This window comes from Cricetulus griseus, chromosome 10 (genome assembly GCF_003668045.3).
Source record: "Cricetulus griseus strain 17A/GY chromosome 10, alternate assembly CriGri-PICRH-1.0, whole genome shotgun sequence".
Lineage (NCBI taxonomy): Eukaryota > Metazoa > Chordata > Mammalia > Rodentia > Cricetidae > Cricetulus > Cricetulus griseus.
This window is the reverse complement of record NC_048603.1, coordinates 14,065,354-14,080,825: the sequence shown is the minus strand read 5'-3', so window position 1 is coordinate 14,080,825 and position 15,472 is coordinate 14,065,354. Positions and strand designations below refer to the sequence as shown.

The window sequence follows — 15,472 nt, the reverse complement described above, 5'->3', positions numbered from 1 at the left end:
AAAACTATAATGGTATCATTCTTTCAGTTAGTTATTAGTGGACAGAAGTTTGAAATGAAAGATAAAAAAACAAAAACAAAAAAAAAAACCCAAACTCAAAATGAAAAACTGGCAATGCTATTATATTATCTGAACTTTGATGAAGTGAGTTCTTAAAATTCATAAACATGGTTGCCATGGAGTCAAGAGCACATTTATGTGCAAATTTATGTGCTTAAAAAAAAAAGACTAGTCGGAGAAATAGTGATACATTTAAGAACTACCTCTAAATATTTTTTTCTGACTCATTGATTTTCATATAATCCCAGCTCTCATCTGATAACTTCGAGGGGTGTTGTTAGTCGCAAACCCATTGTTGTTAGAGGCAAACCCATTGTTTACCTCCAGCAGAGATGAGCAATGAGCACTTTCCATTCATCCTGCCTTTTGTCACCCTGCTCTTCATGGCAGATCCCATCAGCCATGAACTCCCGACATCCACAACTCATGGCCTTTACACTCAATTCTCACGTGACAATGGACACATCCTTGAGCGATCCCCAGTGTGATCCTTGCCCGTGAAGAGCACACTTAGGCTGTTGTTTACATTCAGCCAGCTATGGCACTGTCAACTGGGTGGATAGTTCCCTAATTGCTATGTATGACTCCAACTTAGCAGAGAGTGTCCTCTGCTGGCTTTGAGACAGTACGCTGTCACATGGCGACAGAACCACCGAATATCACAGGGCATAGAGTAATGATGGGTAGTTCCTGAATAAGAATGGATCCAGATGACAGCCCCTAAGAAAGTGAAAGACTCAGTACTCCAAGCTCGACCAAAACCCACAACTTCATGAGCTAAGAGACAAACCTTGAGCCCTGATAAAGGACCAGAGGAGCCAATAGCTTGCTTTGTAAGATGGTAAGCAAAGCTGGGGCTGAATGCAAACAGATTTAAGGCCTGTATTTGTGGTGATTTATTATGTAGCAACAGACAACAAAAACACATGGTTTCTGTTATGGTTTGGATCTGAAATGTCCTGTGGGCTTGTGTTTTGAACACTAGGTCCTCACCTGTGGCACTGCTTGAAGGCTGTGGGGCTCTTAGGAGGTGAAGCCTCGTTGGCAGTTAGGTCAACAGGGACAAGCCCTTGGAGGTTATAGCCACCCCTGGTTCCCACTAGCTTTCCCTGACTCGTGGTCTACAAGTAAGTACTGTGGCCTCGAATTCCTCTGCAGATGGAGCCGTTTTGATGTGGTTTCCCTGCTATGACACACTGCGACCTCTCTGAAACCATGAGCGAGGATAAGTAGCTGCCCCCTTCAGGTCTTCCACCTGGTACCTGCCTCAGGACTATTGGGCGGGGCTAGGGTTACTCCCTACATCTTCTGTCAGGTATTTGGCCACAGCGATGCAGAAGGAACTGTCAGAGTTCTAATTTGCATTACATTCAGATAACTATGTTCAGCTTTGACAATTATTTTGTGCCTGTTTGTGTGTGTGTGTGTGTGTGTGTGTGTGTGTGTGTGTGTGTGTGTGTGTGTGTGTGTTTTTCAAATGGGGACTCATCATGTAGCCAGATCCTGAACTCTAGGTCCTGAGGCCCCAGCCTCATGAGAACTGGGATTACAGACATGCAACACCATACCCAAGATGATACATCCTCGATGATAAAAGTACAGGTGATTGCTCCATACATGTATTGCCCGTGCAATTTAAAAGTTCATGGATGAGTACACCTCTCTAGGGAGGAATCTCAAAACACAAATGAATTACACACTGAAGTGGTTTCTTTTTGTACTTAAAAATTTGCAGGTCTGGGCTATAGAGATGTCTCAGTGGACGAGGGAGTCCTCTTGCAGGGGCCCAGAGTGCTCCCAGCACCGATGTCAGGTGACTCACAACTGCCTGTGACTCCAGTTCTGAGGGATCTGACAACTTCTAGCCTCTGTGAGTGCTCATGTGCACATACCATGCACATGTATACAGGTAAATAAAAATATTTTTTAATTAGAAGGTGTAGCTCTAAACCACTTTAGGTTACAACTCAATGCTGTTTTGTTTATTATGTTGCTGAAGCTGTCCCAGACATTGGGAGCTCTTGTAACTGGGTCCCACATTTGTGTGAGGGGGAGGTGGGGTGCTTCGTTTCCTTTGTTGTTTCTTTGGTTTCTGGCACTGTTGGGACACTCTAAGCTCATCTTGTGCATTTCCTGCCCTAGTCTTAATCAACCCTTTCCCCCAAGGAACCCTGCTTTTAATGCAGAACAGAACTGGAAGGCAGGGTCTGGGCAGCAGCAAGCTCATTGTTACAGGGGGTTCAATGTTTCAGTCTCCACACAGAACATACAGATGTTATTATGTTCATTTGTTTCTGGACTCGGTAGCTCACACCCATAATCCCAGCACTCAGTAGGTAAAGACAAAAGAAATGCTGTAAGTACATGGCCAGCCTGGGCTACAAAGTGAGTCTGGAGCCAGCCTGTGCTGTGGAGTGGGGACTCTGTCTTTAAAAACCAAACACAGAGAACAATAAAGTAAAATAAAATAAAATTTTAGCAAGCATTTTAAGTGGCACTGTATCAGCCAATGAGGTGGTACTATTAGACCCATTGTAAGGGTGAGAACACCAAGTCACAGAGAAGAAATGACATATGTGTGGCCCTTAAGTGGCAGGACCAGGGATCGAACTCAAGCATCCAGATCCAGATTTGGCACACTTCCAACTGCTCCACATCGCCTCGTGGCAGGGGTTGGGAGGCTCACAGAGCTGCAATCTCAAATTGTTAAATCACTTAACCCATCCACACATTCCCAAGACATATATGTGCTCACTAAGAGCCAGGCTCTGCTGTAATTTATGCCTGGCACCATCTGAAATACCTTTTGGCCTATGGCCCAGCTCGACACCACAGGGGAGGTTGCTACAGTGTGTCCCTGGCGATCACGTGAGCTCTTTTTAATTTATCTCTGTCCATTTATTATTTCTATCAATTTTAAAGAGATGGCTTAGTGTCTCTCCTACACATGAAATCCCCATTCCTGCTGTTCAGTGATAAAAAATATTTGAACAAAATGATTCTCGTGAAAGCCCCTGAATGTGGAGCTGAGTTCTAAACTCGCACTTACTTTGTGGCTGTGGCTTTCAGGTGGCTCCACAGGACCAGAGTTGAGATGATCTGCAAGAAACATGCAACATAGCAGAAGTCAGTGAAAACCTGGAAGGAGGACTCCTCACCTTGCGCGAGGGGAGCAGTTTGGGACTCACTTGTGCCCTTTTGGGAAAAGATTGCAGATCAACAAAATGGGCTCGTCTAGAATGAAAGACAGAGGTCAATACTGGGGGAGTCTGGGGTTGACTTCTTGTTAACATGTCCAGGCCTCTTGGAAGAGGATAAAGCATCGAAGAGAACGGATGCCAGCATTGACGAGAAACGCCTGAGAAGGTGGCTGGGTCCTCAGGGTCAGCTTCTAGTGCCAAAGGAGCTGCCTTCCACATATGTAGATCACGACTGTAAAGTAGCTTGTCACACAGCATGAGGACCCGTGTTTCATCCCCAGAGTCCACATAAAAATGCCAGGCATGATGGCCCACACTTATAAACCAGTGCTGCGGAGGCAGAGCCAGGCAGATCCCTGGAGTTTTTGCTGTGACTAGCCTACCCCACTACTAACTAGCCTTGCTGGGGCTACTTACAGGCCAAATGGAAGACTCTGGCTTAAAAACTAGGTAAATGGCTCCTGAGGGGTGACACCCAAGTCTGTCCTCTGGCCCCGAGTTGTACATACTCCTGTATACCATGCATACCCACAGGCACACAAACACACACACACACACACACACACACACACACACACACACACACACACATATACATTTTTCAAAACAACAATGGTAGATGGTTCCATGGGCAAGAGCTCCTGATAACTAACCCTGCTAAGCTGGGTTTCATCCCGGGAAGCCATGGCGGATGCAGATAACTAAGTGTAGAAAGTCAGTTAGATTTTTAGGGCAATGGGATTTCAGAATCCAAGTTAACAGCCTGGGAGAAGTCTAACTCAGCAAGTCTGACGGGAAAGCTTCCAGGCAGAAGACAGGTCTGTGGGTCCCGTCACTAATGGACACATGTCTAGTGTTTCAGCCCTCTCTTCGAAGAAAGAGCATCTTAATACCTCTGGGGCCATCAGTCTAGACAACCTAATCGATCTCTATAATAGAATTCCAAAGCTATCAAAAGGGCCAAAGCCCTCTGGGAAGACATGCTTTAAAAATCCAACCGACATTATTGAATTAATAAGCGTCAATGCTACTTTTATTGGGGATAAAAGCCCAAGGACTGTTTGTCCTACCTGATTTTTTAAGAATTAAAATGTCAACTGTAATAACTCAACATGACATGCTGAAAAACTGTAACTACTAATTTCTGGGTGTTTGAGGATTTGGTGAGGTACCACTTGTTGCCACATACATCACAGTCACTGCACCAAGGACTCTTGTGAGTTGTGACAGAGAACTGAATACAGTTGAAACAGAACTGGGCGCTTTAGCAAAAGACTGAGCCCGGTTCCCCTTTTGCCTACAGAATAGAGGCGCTATATCTCAGCAGGCAAACCATTGTACCTCTGCGTGCTCCAGAAGTGACAGACATTGCCTTATGTTTAGTTTCAGTTATCTAATAATGCTGAGGTAAAAACAGATCCTTGCGGCTTTCTGACTGGCAGTCTATGCATTTAATAGATAGAGACCGTTGGGAAGCTTTGGCTTAAAGAAGGAAATCCTCCCAAGCACAATTTAGAACAGAAGAAAATATAACTAGTTGCTTTTTATAGGCTGTCTTTTAACTCAAAGTTACTTTGGTGACACCCAAACATGTAACTTTAAGAGTGACATTCTAAAATGTTTTCGCTGCTAGGATGTGGGAATGGATGAAGTAAATCCATAACGTTTTATGCATTTTGAAGTATGTGTAGTTAGCTCCCTTTCAGGCTTTAGGAATTTATGGGGCGGGGGCAAATCAAGAAGAGTGAGCGAGCTGGCCTGCTGTGGAGTCCCATTGCCTTCCCCAGCATCAGACCTCATAGCTCGGTGAGGATCAAGCCTGGAAAGCCAACAGCGCAGGCCGGGAGAATTCTCTCTTCTCTAAGTCTTTGCATAAGGTTCAGATCTACTCACAGATGAATGTGCACTGAGACACACTCTACCTTACAGAGCTCTGTACACTGAAACACTCTGTCTTATAGACCTCTGTACACTGAAACACTCTGTCTTACAGAGCTCTGCATACTGAAACATTCTATCTTACAGACCTCTGTACATTGAAACACACTCTGTGTTACCATAGTCTACTCAGAGACCACTGTATATTGAAAGGCATTCTATCATACCAACCTCTGTACATTGAAACACTCTTTCTTACAGAGATCTCTGTACATTGAAACATTCAGTCTTACCCATAATCTATTCACAGACCACTGTACATTGAAACACATTCTATCTCACCCATTCTTTTCTCCAGCATTAATGGGAGAATGGGCAAGGTGGGGTGGGAGGACTGTAAACTTGTAAGAAGACAAGTCTAAATAGTAGAAAAGGCATAGATTGCACTCTTTTTAAATATCTTTTTTATTAAAGATTTTATTTATTTATTATGTATACAACATTCTGCTTCCATGTATATCTGCACACCAGTACAGGGCACCAGATCTCATAACGGACGGTTGTGAGCCACCATGTGGTTGCTGGGAATTGAACTCAGGACCTCTGGAAGAGCAGTTGGTGCTCTTAACCTCTGAGCCATCTCTCCAGCCCCAGATTGCACTCTTTACAAACAGTTGTTTTCATTAAAATGCAGACAGGAAGAGGTCAGGAGGGTGGTACAGTGGGCACGGGTGTCTGCCACCAAGCCTGACAACCTGAAGTCAACCCCTGGCCCCACACGGTAAGAGAGAACTAATTCCTGTGAGCAGACTATGGGTGAGATAGAATGTGTTTCATGTAGAGAGGTCTGTGAGTAGATTTGGGGTAAGATAGAGAGATGGGGCCTTCCAGAGATGATTGCAGATGCCATGCCAGTCACGAGGGCCTCTCCCTCCTAAACAGGACAAAGGCTCCAATACCAGAAGCCTCACAATGCACCCATCCCCCACACTGTCCCTTCTTCCAAGTGAGACCACAGCACTCAAGGGCAGACAATAGCCGAACCAGACATCAGCTTCCAGTTCCTTGATCTGAGATTTCCCAGCCTACAAAACTGTGAGAAATACATTTTTAATCTTTACAGCAGCATGAGGAGAAAGGGCTACATTTGTGGTAGCTACTTGGCTCATCCTCATGACCAAATAAATACCCAACAGGAGTAACTTAGTGAAGGAAGGGTTCATTTTTGCTCCTAGCTTCAGAGAATACAGACTGCTGGCAGGGAAGGTGGGAGGCTGGGGAGGCTGGGGTGGCCAGGGGAGGTTCTGTCTATGGTGATGGCAGAGTGAGATGCAGATACACACATCTTGACTGATCAGAAAGCAGTCCAGTCCCAGAAGAGCTACCACCTTCCAGGCCCAGCCACAGCAACCCACTTATGCTGCCTGGACCATAGTCCCAAAGATCCCATGACCTCCCAAAATGGTGCCAGCAGTGGGTACCAAGTTCTTAAATACACAATGCCTGGGGCCAGGAGAGGCAATTCACTTTCAAAGCATCCTGCTATGTGCCTTCCTAATTTATATTATGACTCTGGGAAGGCAAAAGCATGAAGAAGAAAAAATACAGGAAGTCTAAGGTCTTGAACGTTTGTCAGCAGGGATTGATCTTGAAAGCAGACAGAACGACCACCAGTGGTAGACACACAGACAGGAATATGCCATCCTAAATCTATTTAGAGTTGGCTTTGACTTTTCCTTCAAGAGTTCTATTGGGAAGTTGATGGCTTATGAGGAAACAAATAGATGTTTCTGGTTAAATTTACTTTTTCATCAGCCTGGAGTAAACTCTTTTATGACAGTGGTAATGCCTAAGATGCCTTCTATTTGAATATGCAAATTTCCAGGTTTATGCTATCCTGGAGCTATAGAGGCTGCAAACATCTGGATCAAACACAACCTCGGAAAGTTTTAAACCTTATGAGAAGATACTGTGTAGACGGCACTATTTCTAACCCCTGGTCAGCCACACTACCCATTCATGCTGACGGGAGCGGGAATCATTTCTGGTCCACCAGATTTTATGTACCATTTTTTTCACCCCAAATCTGGCATTTCCATAGAGCAAGACATTGTTAAAGCGCTTGTAAACAGCCTGCCACTCTTTATGTTTTATTTTTCACGAGATTTAAAGTATGTTTGATAATCCATGCTTCAAATTCAACCCTCGTTTTCCTCAGGAGGTGGGAAGCGTTTAATATTTATTCATCTGGAAAAAATGTCCGATGGCCCAAACACAATTAAACTGAAAACAGATGATATTCATCGTCCCTGGGGCATTTAGCATAAGCTAAATATACTCACAACACAGCTGACCATCTCGGACCCAGCTACCGGAACCAAAGCTGCGTCAAGGACAGTTCTGTCATTGAGGAGCCACAGGTCCCGCAAGGTGGGGACCGCATCTGAGGGTCGCACCATCACCCTGCTGCACTTCATAGACGCGTCTGACGACCGTGTTCATAGTTTCTCTCATTTCAACTAAAAATGGCCTCGGAGGAGGCAGCGCAGCTCACATGCGCCATGGCACACAAGGCGAGGGCAGAAGAGGTCCAGAGTCGTTTTGCTTCCCTTGCGGGTTCCGGGGCTTGAACTCAGGCTGTGTCAGATTCGTGCAGAAGATGCCGTTACCCACGGAGACGACGCAGCAGCACATTAAAAATGTTTTAAAGCATTGTCCTCATCTCACTTTCTACTTTTAGCCTGAGTCCATAGAAAAGGACTAATCTGGCTCTCTTATGTTTCGTAAACACAAGCATTAACTATAGATAGAGGGGATTTAATAGGATTCTAACTTGCCTTTTAAAAAAACCTTTTCTGGGCCTGCAAGCATAGCTCAGTAACCAAGCATGTGTTTGGCAATGCACAAGGTCTCCAGTTTGATCTCGGTTAGAAACAAAATAAAACAAAACCCTGTTACTGCCACTGTTCCCATTTCCCCCGGGCGAGGTCCCCCCAGAGCTGTGTGCTCCACTCTGACGTCATCACTCTGTGACTTAAGTCGCAAGGCATGGTTACTCTTCTTATTTAAAACCTACAGTTGGTCTAAAATCCAGCAAGTATGTATATTGAAGGAAAAAAAAGTCTAAAACTGGACACAAAGAAACCAGCCTGATTCCAGAGAACAGAGATGGGCTGCATGGGATTAAGCAAATGTCATCTTTAGACAATGAGTATGCCCCCAAATGTCACAGAGGATGTGGAAGGACCAGGTGTAGTTCTCTCCTCTGCCCAGGCTACCTACAATGGGCCACTCTGGAGAGGGCCTGGCTGATTCAATTAGGGAAAAATGCAATTATCCAGTAGCCAGACCATAAGGATATCTTATCCAGGGACACTAAAGTGCTTACTCCTGAGGAGAGAAGCCAGATCATAGCTTATGGCAAACAAGTGATGTCATCAAACCATGATAGGTGAAAGACAGATTCATAAACAGGGCAAGCCACTTCTCAGTCTTAGGGACTTTCCAGTAGCATTTGACTGTTAACCCCATTACCACATGATGCTATTTATTTATTTGGTTGTCTGTCTCTCCTCCCTGGGAAGGAGGTCTTTGAGGGAACAAGAATGTCTTTGGTTTGTGGATGTAAGCTGATAATCGCTAAGAATCCCATCTGTGTATGTGTTTGTCTTACTAGATGATAAATAAAATACTGTTTGGCCAATGAGGCAGCAAGTTAGACGGGACTAGGAGTCAAAGAGGATTCTGGGAAATGTAGTAGAGAAGTGGTGATCCAGGCGGGAAGTGACATAGCAAGGAGACTCATTTAAGCAAGGAGAAACAGGAAGTGTCCCCTTTCCCCTTCGACTCCTCCAGTGGCGGGATGTGAGCCACCAGCAAGTGAGGGTGCCAGTGAAAGGCGTCCTCTATAAGTCTTATAAAAATATAGATTTGTGATAATTAAGACTGAGCTAACAGATGAGAATCCTAGTCATTGGCCAAGAAGCATTTGAAGCTAATACAAGTTTCTGTGTATTAATTTGGGCCCTAACTCAGGCGGGTGGCTGGCATAAGGCGCACATGTGGCTGTGGGGCTCGGCAGCTTTTGGCGGAAAGATTTATCACAACAGGTTTCCATGGTCCTTCTCTTCCCAAACTCTGAGTTTCATTGTTTACCCCGCAAGAAAACAAGGGTAACTTCTACTGAGGAGTGTTAAGATGGGGGCACAGAAGACGGGCACTAAGCAAATGGCTCCAAAGCCTCTCTTCACCCAATGGACCCAAACCTTTCTCTTTTGTTCCAAGGACTTCTGATTCGTAGTCATTGTCACAGAGGTGACATCACACATGGTCCTCTTTCTGTGTCATAGGTGACAGGGGAATTTCCTTCTGTCTGTGAACATTATGCTTCTCTTATTAGTTGATGAATAAAGCTCTTTGGGTCATTAAACAGGCAGGATATAGCCAGGCAGGAAGTACAGGTGGGGCTACCAGACTAGGAGGAGGCCTGGAGAGTGAGAGGCAGGATAGATGCCATGTAGCTGCTGAGGAAGAAAGCGGTCTGGGCATCATCTGTAAGTCAAGACTACGTGGAGATACACAGATTAATAGAAGATGGTTAATAATTAAGAGAGAGCCACCAATAAGAAGCCTGAGCCATAGGTCAAACAGTTTATAATTAATATAACTAAAGGGCTGTGGGTCCAGGTGGGACAGAAGCTTCAGTCAGCTCCTACCTCATATTCCCTTTTCACCAATTTATGCGTTCATTCATTACTAGCCACTCAGAAAACAGTTGGAATTATCTGCCTATGCCAAGCAAGGGGAGTGCACGGCCAATAAGATGGGTAAAATCCCTGTTCTCACAAAACATAAAATAGAGAAACAAAAGTCTCAATATAATACAGGGACAAGGCCCTGAAACCAAACCCCAGGTCCATACACACAGGTACAGGTGTCCACTGCTAGGAGATGAGGATGAGAAACCAGGTCTGAGATGGAATCTACCTGGGATGAAGGGCTCGGAGGGCGTGGCTCGGAGGTCGTGCCTTCTAATTGGGAACTGAAGGGGAGAGAGAGAGGGTAGCGGTGGTGTGCATATCAGGAGCATCTCCTAAAGAGGCCCACGATGGAAAAGCAGACTCACTCCTTTTAGTTGCCATGACCAGAATGCCACATGGGGGGGGGGGGCGTTCACCGTGGCACGTGGCTCCAGAGGTCCCATCCACTCTTGCTTAGCTCCATAATCATGGGTAGACTATCAGGACCACAGGACCATTTGGTGGTAGAGGAACTTTTTCACCTCATAGTAGACAGGATGCAGAGAAAGAGAGAGAAAGGAAGAGGCCAGGGGGACGAGACCTCCAAGGACTTGCCTTCAGTGACCTCCTCTCTCCATCAGGGCCCCGAATCCTAAAGTTTCCACAATCTCCCAAAATAGTGCTGCTGGCTGGGAACCAGCTGCTCAACACGAGCCTGGGAGGGGCCTTTGTATCCGAACTGTAACAGCATGGGTCTAGTTATCAAGAGACCTGGGAAGTTTAGGAGGGGTGGAGGGAGCTGAGGCTGGCTGAGTAGACAGGCTTGGTTGGAGCTTGGACTGCATTCTGACTGCATTCTATTCTATGGCTCCCAGAAGAAATCATGTTAGAAAAGGCAGAGCTAAAAATAACAGGAAAGCAATGATTTTAAGCAAGATGTTTCTGTCCATTTCATGCCTACATGGCTGTTAAGGTGCTCTCCACTGGCAGTGTTGGCATTCAGTCCGGGCTGTGTTTTGAATGATAAGGTGGGATCTGACTAGAGAAGGTGATGTTACCAAATCCTCCCAGAGCAACTCCTACTCAAAGTCTTTGGATAAATGAATTGATCCAGGGACAACCTCTCACCAATCCTGTGCCATTGAAATCAGGGCCTTCACTTTGGAGATAAGGAGAATGAATCTCAGAGGCACCCTACAGCTAGTTGGAATAAGTATGGTTGACGCTTGTTAAACTCCCTAGCTGGGTCTTAGCCATTGTCTTAGTTACTTTTCTACTGCTGTAATAAGACACCAAGGCAACTCACAGACTACAGACTTATTGGGTGTTTATGGTTTCTAAGAGTCTATAATGACAGAGCAGAGTAACGGCTAGGGGCTTGCATCTTGATGTACAACCCCATGGCAGAGAGAGGAAAGCACACTGGGATGGTGCAAGCCTTTTGAAATCACAAAGCCCATCCCTAGTGACACAGCTCCCCCAACAAGGCTATACCTCCTACTCCTTCCCAACAGCTCTACCAACTGGGAAACAGCTAGTCAAATATATGAGCCTATGGGAGTCGTCCTCATTCAAAATCATCACAGCCATTAGGTAGTACCTATCCAGAATTCTAGGAACACAGAGGTCACGGGTGACCTTGAAGAAAGAACTTGGAGTAATAGGGTAAAACTCTGAGAGGAGCGAGGTCCAATAGAAGACGTGGAGACAATGAGACTGGGCGACTCTTTTTGTCAGGAATGGGGCTGTACAGGATCAGTGTTTATAGGATGGAGACTATCAAGATGGAACACAACTTACAATGAGATATAGATGAGAATGAGTAAGAGAAGAAAACTGGAGAAGGGAGAATGACTGGCAGCAAGGTGGAGGTGGCAAGTCTTAGGCAACAAATGATGTAAGATGCTGGGCTTGCAGTCGAGGGGAAGCTTCCAGCCCAGTCTGTGCATTAGAGTTGTTGAGGGACCAAAGCAGAGAAAGCAATATGAAACAGAACACAGTTTCTTCGTGGAGTCAAGGTCCCTGAGGCTGAGTCCCGAGCTTTGGAACATTTTGCTGGTTAATTTGCTACATTTACAGTAGGTTTCCATGTATGGCCAAAGTTAAAAATCTACAAGGATATAATTTGGGTGGGTGGGTGGGTGAGTGGGGCTCAGATTAGCCCGTGGTCAATAAAGCCAACTCTCTTGCACAATGTCTGCTGTGGGACTCTGCCTTGTTTCAGTTGGCTATTACATTCAGCCCGAGAAGGAGAGATTTAAAATCTGAATGTAGGCATTTCAAGTTTGCCTCTTCATTCATTTACTCCTCTTGCCTTGGAGTTGAGATCGTTTGAAATTTCGCTTCGTGACGTTGAGTACATCTTCTCATTGCCGCCACCAACACTTTGATAATGAGCCAGACACTTTGTCTCCTCCTCCATGACAAAGCTCTTAATGAGCCTAACCAAATGGAATCTAACACTCTTCTAGTGGCCTCTTTCTAACCAGTACTCTTCAAGTCATAGCCACGTCACTAGCTAAGAACTGTGTGATTTCTTAGTTGTCATACCGCAAATATTTAATGGTCATCCCTTCCAGCCTCAGCCTCACAGGGCTGTACATGCTGTCAAGACTGGCATGGGGCCTACACCTCTGGAGCTTGTATTCTTGTGAGGAGATAAAGCATAAAAAATAAAGAAATCAGCAAAAATATCCATATGTGTGATAATTTTCATAAAGAAAGGCATTGCTGTGATAGAGGACACTGGGAAAGTAATTGGAGAACCAGGGGTATGCACCAGACCCTAGACTGTCGTCTGTTGTCCACAGGGAGATTGCAAAAGACAAGATGTTTCTGAAAACCCTAGACTGTTGGCCTCTGCATCCCCTCTCTGCTTTAAACCTGACCTGGAAGGACTTTTCCTATGACTCCTTAGTGCTTCTGCATCTTTCCAAGAATGACCCATAATAAGCTATTTGTTCAGCAGTTCACTCCAGACTTTTTTTTTTTCAGTCATCCATGTGGCCCATTAGACCTCTACCCACAAAAATACATTACTGCTATTTATTTTATAGAGTATGTGCTTGGACAAGCCATATAGCATATGAATATAATAATGTATTTGAAGATTTCTGTTACATACTTTCTATGTGGTGCTACATTTAGCCTTTTTGGTTCTGTCATCCCACCTACGAGATGGAGAAACCATCCCTAAGAGATGTTCTTTGCCTCCATGGTTACACCAGGCTTTGCTGCAGCAGTGGAGAGTTTAAACCAGCAGTATGATTCAGAACCACGACTCTCAATAACCATATTCTACAGAGCATAGTCACCATCTTATTCTTAAAGACAGCATCAGCATCGTGTTCAAGTTGTATAGAAACGAATGATAATGTTCAGACAAAATCCAAACAAGGGGCCAGGCTGAGCAAACAAACATCATGGCCCAGCTCAGTCTGTCTCTGTCCGTTAAGGATGAGCAACCAAGAATGACAGTAAGAAAATTGGAATTGGCAATAAGAACATGCTACAAGTAACTGTACTTTTGACATGTAAACAATGGCAAAGACCTTTGGTGCAATCCTCAAGTCTGAAGCTGAGGTCTCACCTTCAACCTGTGCTGGGCTCAGGGATATGACCGAAGGTTGTCACCTGGTGATTGTCAGCATCTTCCGGGTGTTGCCACAGGGCTGGTCAGCCCTGTATGTGTGACTGCAAGTCACACAACTAAGTGTTGCCTCACCCAGCATATGGAATGCAATGCGCAATAGATGCGTATTAGACACTCTGTTAAATCTGAAATGCCAGTGTTTGGATTCCCACAAGGGTCACTACGCATGGAGAGAGAAAGCACAGTTTCCCCATCTTGTGGAAATCAAGCTTTATCTCTGTACCTTGACGTTGGAAGAAAACAATACTTCATTTGAGTAATTAGGTATCAGGTCATCAGCGGCTGTCAGAAAATGTTCAATGAATTGAGGAAGAGATGGGGAATAGCCGCAACCATACCAGTCAGCAGACGGGAAGGAAATCTCCCCGCAGTTCTGGGGGCCAGCGGACACCATTTCCCTGTCTTTAATGCTTTAGTGTTTTCGGGGTTGTAGAAACCTATCCCAGGTTTGAAAGGACTCATCAGGTTGTTGGGCTGTCTGAAGGGCCATTTTATCAAGGCCCGCCTCCCTAAATCACACAGAAACTAATTGCACAGGAACCAGCCGACAGCGCTGCTAAGGAGGTTGTCTCCCCGGCTCTTCCAATGACTTAATGATTGTTTTTAATTAATTCCCCCTCTCTATTTGCAAATTGGAGTTTAAAGCCTTTACAGTAGGGCAGCCTTCCCTCTCAGCTCCATTCTGGTTGAGAGGAGTTTGCTGAGCTGATCCTTTCTTCTCAGAAAAAACCAACACAAACAAACCTCTGTTCATCCTATGCAAACAGCTGCAAGCCCTGATTTAATTAATAAAGTTTTATTATCATTATTGCGGTGCACTTATCAGTGTGTGACTGACTGACAGGCCTGGAAACTGGTTGACATAGCAGAGTGCCTACCCCTTGCTACTGTCCTCGGATCCTCCATGAGGCCACTTCCAATATCTCTAATTGAAATGCTAAGCAATGACTGGGTGGCAGGTAAGGGACAGTGTGACTTCAGGTCAGTGTGACTTTAAAACTCCTGGGTGCTTTCCCCATCACACTGCTTAAAAATAAAACAAACAAAAAAGATTGTCCACAATGCCACTCAATACAGAAAAGCAACTACTAGGAGACACAAAATGATTGTCCATAATGCCACTCAATACCTTTAGGCGAGAGGTTTTCATGTGCATTTGTTGTTCTTTTTTTTTTTTTTTTTTTTTTTTTTTTTTTTTTTTTTTTTTTTTTTTTTGCACTAAACGTTCTTCTCAAGGTTGAAGTTGTGCTTTTTGAACATGCATCCACATTTGGAGTATCACAAACGTCCCATTTTCAATTTTGAGATGGTAACTGGGAGAACGCTTCTACCATGTCATGTTGAAATGAATCACAAATACTTCTGGAAAAGCAGTTACTGAGGCAAAGATGTAAGCAAAATCGGTTGTCCTGGGCAGCAATAGAAGGGCCCTGTTAGATCTTAAGAGCTTTCTAACAAGACAAGAAAAGCCCTCAGAGGAAGTGTGGAAAGGAAGTGGATGCTTGGGGAGGGGTCACAGAGCCACCACCACCATCCGAGGACCACCCATCATCGAAACAAAGTCTGAGCCATGCTAGATGACCAGGACACAATCCTACCAAGTAATAATGCAAATAAATATGCTAAAGAGCTATGCGGATGGGAGACAGGGCCCCAGCATCTGTTTAACCTTCTGGGCTATGGCGGTGTTTGTCTCCCACAGAGACCATCACACAGCTGTAGCTACTGTCCTCACAGTACAGCCAGAGGGCGAGCTGATTACAACAAAAATGGCTGTGAAATGACAAGCCATCCAAACACAGGTCAAGGACAACACACTGAATAAACAGAGCAGAACCCGGCTGGCTGATGATGAAAACGACACACAACTGAGTGGTTTATAAACAGAATTCACCTCACATAGAACAAATAGCCAGTCTGCTGTCACTGAATCAAATAAAGCA

General features: G+C 44.9%; 1 protein-coding gene across 2 annotated transcripts in view; it reads right to left on the bottom strand.

Moving 5' to 3' along the window:
* The window catches only part of Ncald (neurocalcin delta), a 384,273-nt gene that overhangs the window by 174,843 nt on the left and 193,958 nt on the right, over positions 1 to 15,472 (bottom strand). For both annotated transcript variants that reach the window (XM_027431388.1, XM_027431389.1), the window contains exon 3: positions 3,110 to 3,159. The gene's annotated coding sequence lies outside the window, so the exon portion shown is untranslated. The remainder of the gene's footprint in view (positions 1 to 3,109; positions 3,160 to 15,472) is intronic.